General features: G+C 33.7%; 1 pseudogene; it reads right to left on the bottom strand.

The window, feature by feature from the left end:
- Nucleotides 1-426: 426 nt before the first annotated feature.
- Nucleotides 427-3,439, bottom strand: LOC143608194 (root phototropism protein 2 pseudogene; annotated as a pseudogene).
- Between the last annotated feature and the right edge of the window lie 3,690 nt (nt 3,440-7,129).

Consider the following 7,129-nt stretch of genomic DNA (forward strand, 5'->3'; position numbering starts at 1 on the left):
CATATGTAGGGTTTCACTCTTTTTCAAATTGCCCCTCTATGACATTTCATATGTTTTTTTATGGAGTTCAGTCCCTTCATCTCAAATGGAGGATTTCATAATTATCTGCCACGTGCCCACGTGACACAAGGGAGATTTCTAGGATCCGGCCATCTTAGATGACAGATCTAGTCATCTACAATTTACATGTCATCGCTGACTTGGCATATCATTAGATCAGTTCCTCTATCTAAAGGAACATCTAAAACCCATTAACGCTCTAGTGAGACATCTAAAATCCATTTTCTTTTTAATAAAACCTACTACAATAAAAAAATCATAGTTGGTTACACACAACAATAACATCCTTTCCACGGCTTACCACTTCATTAATCTTCTCTTCATAGACCCAAGAATCTCGACTTAAAATTATAATTTCCGTAATCATTACGACATGGAGAATCTCCTCCTCCTCGGTTTCATACGATCCATATGATCGTCCACATTAGTAGTGTCTTTTGATCCTTGTTTAAAAGGGTTTAACTTCCCTAAAGTTTTGGACACTGATGAGAAGAAAGTAGGCTTGTTCATCTTAGGAGCCACTTTTTTAAGTCTTTTCCATATCGGATACATACATTTTCATCCACAGTAGTTCATGTCTCAGTCTTTCATTTTCTTTGGCCAGTTTCACATCTACATTCACTTGAAGCCTCATGCTTTGAGCACTCATTGGCGTGCTTTGCCCACTTCTTTCTTGCAGTTGGTCAAAGTAAAGGGCGTGCAAAACTATCTGTAACGGAAGTCTTTTGTTTTTAGAAGCGTGTACCCTCGCTTCAACCGATAGCTTTAGGGGGTCCATCGTGTTGCAAACTTTCTCTCGCTCGATTTCATCTAGGCTAGGGTGAGCCTGGAGGAAAATGGATGCGTTAAATTACCGTAAGTTAACAATTAAAAAAAGATGGATATATCACCAAGTGGATATGTCAATGGCGCGGTAGAGATGGTCATGAACATCTCGAACATGTTTCGGCACCAAACTAGCAATTCCATTGAACTGTGAAATGCTCAAGGCACCATCTCATGCAGATATGCATCAACCGTCTTGGCCATTGCCCGCGATGGAGCCTGATTCCTGGTCTTCTCCTTCTCTTTCTCCACGAATCCTTGTTACACTTTCCAAATCATGCAATCTCTCTCCGTCAAATCCACTCGACAGCATGAGCAGATCGCCGACATTCACATGCTCTAGGACGACCGAAATCAGTTTCTCGAGCTTCCTGCCATTGCTAATTTGTAGGAAATTAGCGAAACAAAGGAGGTAACATAGAAACTTGATTGAAAATTAAGTTTCAGCGGGTAATAAATCGACAATGGAATCCAAAATGGCTCGTTGTTTCTGTCTGGATTCATCGGTGATTGGAGATTTGGTGCCTGGCAGCGATCGCTTGGCGTAGGTTGTGATTGCACAAGCTATTGCAAGTGGCTTCATGCAGTGTGATTTCATTGAATTGATTGTTTCCTTGAACAAGGTTATGTTGAGGTTTGTAAGTTCTTCTGCCCACCAGTTTGCAGGGGAATCTGCTTCATCGCAAGCCTGTAGGAGAAACAGTAAATCACACGAGTGAGTTGTTAATAAATATCTTTACATCTGAAACTAACTAAATTAAGTGACACTGGCGTGGTGAGATAGGTATGTGGTTTGCAATAGTTAGACGACCTGACGTAAATAATGTGAGAGATGATGTAGAGTTGAGCATACGACAGAAATAACCAAATTTTTTTTGAAATAAATAAATGGTTTTAGGAGAAATTAAAATTTTTATAATGAAAATAGGAGATCCGTCATTAGAAATGGCAGATGTCAACAAACACGTAGGCCCTCTAAGATCTTGTCTCGTGAGGTGGACGACTATCAGGTGTTCCACAATTTCAAATGACGGATCACGAATATTTTATTCGTGTTTTGCCATTTGAAATGGCGGATATCAACTTTGGTGATGTACATCCGCCATTTGAAATGGAAGATGTCATTTTGACATCCGTCATTACAAATGACGGATGTGAATAGTGTTTTCTGGCTGATTTAACCACACCAGTCCTTTTTCTTTTTATTTATTTACTTATTTTCAAATATAATAACGCTTTTTTTAAATACCGTTATTCAACAAACAAAAAGTATATTAACAAATAGCGTTTTTAAAATACGTTTTTTTTCCTTTTAATTATTTATTAGTTTTTTAAATATTATTATTTAAAAAAATACAAAATTTAATATTAAAAAGATTTTTTTATTAAAAACTCCAACATGTTTTAATATTTTGATGAATATACGCCATTTGAAATGGAAGATGTCATATTGACATCCGTCATTTCAAAGCCATGTGTGAGGTCAGCAAGGTTGTGTTCACAGCACTGATCAGTCATTTCAAGGAACACTGCAGCACAGTGCAGAGCTGCAACATTAACCTTGCTAACTTGTCAAAGATCTCTGCACCTCCAGGGATATTAAGACAGATCAATTGTTTCCAATTCTTTTTCTTTTGATTCTACAATTAATCTTCTTATGTAGTTACTCTTAGCTATTAACATTATCTGCCATAACCAAAATATAATGTGAGTTTTAGGGGCGTGAAACAAAAAAACTGAAAGCCAAACTATATCCGTAACCCGAAAAAAAGGAACCAAATTGTGAATTCGGCTTCCGGTTCCACAAAAATGTTGCTTATTTGGATAACATAACTGATTAATACCCGGTTCAATTCGATTACTGAACCAAATAAATCGGTTCAATATATTGGATGAATTCGGATTGGTTTAGTTAGGGCCAAGAAAATATCAAAACCGAATAAATGTATCCCTAGTGAGTTTTTAAGATTTGTATTATTTGTAAAGTTGTGACTAAATGTACTCCTAGCGTACCCTATGTGAGAGATATTATTTTCTTAATTAATGGGGGAGGGCCCACCAAGTGTGTGTTCGTAATGGGCACGTTTAGCATAAGTCTATTTCTAGTGTGGTACACTTGTATCATGCATGTATGTTCAACGTACCCTCCTGTTAAATTAGTCATTTCATCTATTTGCTTTACTCACCATGAATACGTTTAGTATCGAGGGGGTGTGTGTGACTTATCCGACCCTTATTTCAAATTATAATTATGTGATGATACCTTGTGAAGAGGGAACTTTGATTCGCCAACTTGAACCAATATGTCAGATGGGATATCTTCACTGAAAAATTTTGAAGTAAGAGGAAATGAAAGCATAAGTTTGTGATAATTTGAGGTTAAAAGATGATAATAATAATAATAATAATAATAATAATAATAATAATAATAATAATAATAATAATAATAATCAAATCATAATTTGGGTAACAAGAAGATATATGATCATTACCAATGTTCAGTTTTATGCATTGCAAAAGAATGCTTGTGGGTCATCTTGACCTTGGTAGCCATTACAACAATTTGTTAAAGGAGATGAATGTGATGATGGCATCCTAGAGACTTATGGTTATATATATATATATATAGGTAGTGAGTGATACACATTGGGAGATCGTGATGCATTTCTTTCATCTCTAAAATGTTGATAATATTGGTAAGAGAGCCTTTAAATTCCAATGTCATTTGAAATAAAGAATTTGTAGAAGAACTACATAAACAATAGATTACCATCTATCTTTTTTCTCATGGGTTTTTATTGTGTTTGACAAGCAAGAAACGAGACTAATTTCAATCAAAAAAGTCCGTCTATCAACCAAATCCTAGAGGATACCAAATGCTTGTGGGATATTTGGTGTAAGTTTCGGTTGTAATTTTCTCGTTTTTTGTTCCCGATTTAGCATCCTGAGTTGGATTGTGTCCCGGTGGTTTTGCAGCATTTAGTTTCTTTCTAGTGTTTCTTTGTTTTCTAATGGAATATAATTATTCAACAAAAATCTATCTTTTTTCGTCTACCATTATATCTTAAGACATTATCATGGGTGAGCAGTAACCAAATCGTTAGTCAAAACCGAAACCGAAAACCGACAGAACCGAATCGAAATTACCGAAATAATAAAAAATAACCGAACTCTTCATTTTTATCATATTTTCCAGCCTTTTTTCCTCTATTTCATGTATTATACGTATTAATAGTTTAGTATTATCATTTTCATGTATTTATATCTCCATTTCATGTATTAATATCTCAATTTCATATATTTATACATTCATTTCATGTATTTAAGCATTCATTTCATGTATTTTAGTTCATGTATGTAAGCAAAATTTTAGCCCATGTTGGATATCGGTTATTAACCGAACCAAACCGATAACCGATCGGTTAATGCAAATAACTGAACCGAACCTCGCACACCCGTAATAGACATTATTACTCTACTTACAAGTGTTTATGCACTTCTCTCATTTTCTTCATTTCAAATTGGTTTCGTAATGAATAATGAAAGCACCCATAAATGTAAATATTTAATTTGGCTCTCACACCTTATACATTTAAGAAACATAGCTGTGTGACCACGCGATGTCGCGGGGTATGCACACAAACATGTTATCGGATGCATAACCGGTGTTAAAACGTATATTATGAACAAATTAATGTATAACTGGGTTTTCGAAATTTTAAACTTTTTTTTTGAATTTCTAAACTCATTTGGCTTACATCTCGCTATAACTCGAACACGTTTTGATTTGTTAAATAGGGATAAGCAAATTCTGTATCGGTACCATAACGATACCGATTCGGTATCGTCGGTACCAAAGTTTTGAGTTTCGGGATCGGTATAGTATTTCCCGAATTTATACATTCGGTACCGGTACTATCCCGGTACCGTTATCGAACCGAATATTTTGGTATCGGTACCAGTACCAAGAATTTACAAATTTCAGGATTTGCATTTCCAGTACCGGTACGGTACCGAGCTCATCCTTACTGTCAAAGTCCTCGATCGTTGACTCGAAAAAATAAAAAAGAAATTTAAAAAAGATCAAAACTCATTTTGCCGGGCATTTTGACCTGAACCAAAATTGATACTTTTTTTAAATTTCACGAAATCATTTTGCTTATAATACGCACATCGATATTTAGTAAATCATATATTGAGACATCAACAAAAATAAACATGTCGTTATTGTATGTTTGAAATTTATTAAAACTTATTATATTCAAAGATATAAAAGAATAAACGAAGAAAAAGGAAAATAGTTGAAAATATGGGTAAACTTAATGGGATGAAAGAGTAATTATTAACTAAATTTACAAAAGTTGAGTATAGTTAAAGGGTTAAATTTGTAATTATATTTTTGGTTCATAATTGCATACTTGAGTTGTATTTTTATGCTTAATTGACTTGTACATTATAATAAACACATCAAAATAAATTAAAGTTTACACTGAAACGTCAACAAAAATAAGCTAATTGCAACGGTAAGTCTGTTTTTTTTAAACATAATATATAAAAAGATATAGAAGAAATAAAAATTTTAAATGAATTTGTCAAATAAATGGGTAAAGATTAGGGGTTTATGTGTAACTACTTTATAAATTAACAAAGTTTTGTTGAAGTTGAAGGACTATATTTGTAACTATTTTCTAAATCAAATATTCTTAACCGTCAACATGTCCAAAATACTATACTACCCCTAAAATTTCAAATTTATATGTATTACTAATTGTTTATTATGCAATAGTGATTGTACCCCTTAAAATTTAAAAGGTTATTTACTCATGCATTTATATATATAGTAAAGATAATGTAGGTTTTTTCAACATAAAGTAATGGATACCTGAAGTTTTCAAAAAACGACTTCGATCTCTTGTCACATTAATAATCTATAAATTTATGCGATTTCTGTTTATTTTGGTATAACTAAATAGAAATCTTGATATTAAAATATTTGTTGTGATATTCAAAAAATAAAAATTAAATAGTTTGAAGATCTGGAATGAATTCCATGCACTGACGTGTACTGCTTGCATCCAACTAGAGGTGCACAAATCGGTTTTTTTAAAAAAACCGGTTCGGTTATTAACCGGACCGGTTTTTTTTTGGCCCGAAAAAAAACCGGTTCGGTTAATAACCGGACCGGTTAATAACCGGTTTTTGTATGTCAAAACCCTAACCGGTCTAAACCGGTTAGGACCGGTTTAGAAACCGGTTAGAACCGGTTAATAACCGGGTTAACCGGTTTTTTTTTAAAATAACCGGTTAATAACCGGTTTTTTTTCATAATAACCGGTTTTAAAAAAAAACCGGTTTTTCCATTAACCGGTTTGTTAACCGGTTTTGGCTCTAAAACTTGTAACCGAAATACGAACCGGCGGTTTGTAAACCGGTCAAACCGGTTTTTAAAAAACCGGTTTTCGTAAAAACCGGTTTCCGGTTTAAACCGGCAAACCGGTTCCCGGACCGGTTTTTTTGACCATCTCTACATCCAACCATACTCCTTTACAGGGTTTTGAAAAATGCAATTTAATAGTCCCAAAATCAGTGATTTAGTGTCTCTAACTCTTCACTTATTCATGCTATACCTTTTTCTCTTATTTATCTTTTAATCCTCGTTAAATACACACACACATACTTGCACACAAGATAAGGTCCATTGAACACTAACATAAACAGATCCAAATCCTTCAAATTTTTATTATAACCAACTGAAGTGACACTAGTGTGACTTGTTTTGTCAGAAGTTATATACATGCTACATGATATAAAGTTTGTTTTGTAATTGTAAAGACGTACGTTGTAACTGACCGACAAGTATGTGGTTTTTAAAAGTTAGACAACCTGAATATTCTACCGTATTTCAGCCTTTAATCATGGTTAATATTTACACACTCACGAGAAACGGTCCATTGAACACTAACATAAACAAATCTAAACCATTTAGTTTTGTTTGGTGTTTTGTATTTTTGTACAAATGTGTATGTAATGTATATAAAAGAAGGTGAGTATGAGGCTGTTAGGCATCTAAGCTTAGATGTAAAACTCCAAAACTACGTAGTTTTGATTAAAAAATTGAATTTTATGTATTAAATTACTATTAATTTTCCTTTAATTTCTCAATTCTCATCCCAAATTGTTGCGCATCCACCATTTCAGATGATACATCCCTACACTATTAATCAGAATTCCTTAAGATTCATCG

Source organism: Bidens hawaiensis, unplaced genomic scaffold, assembly GCF_021521415.1.
Source record: "Bidens hawaiensis isolate Kalapana, Puna unplaced genomic scaffold, B.hawaiensis_p1.1 tig00106475_1, whole genome shotgun sequence".
NCBI classification, from domain to species: domain Eukaryota; kingdom Viridiplantae; phylum Streptophyta; class Magnoliopsida; order Asterales; family Asteraceae; genus Bidens; species Bidens hawaiensis.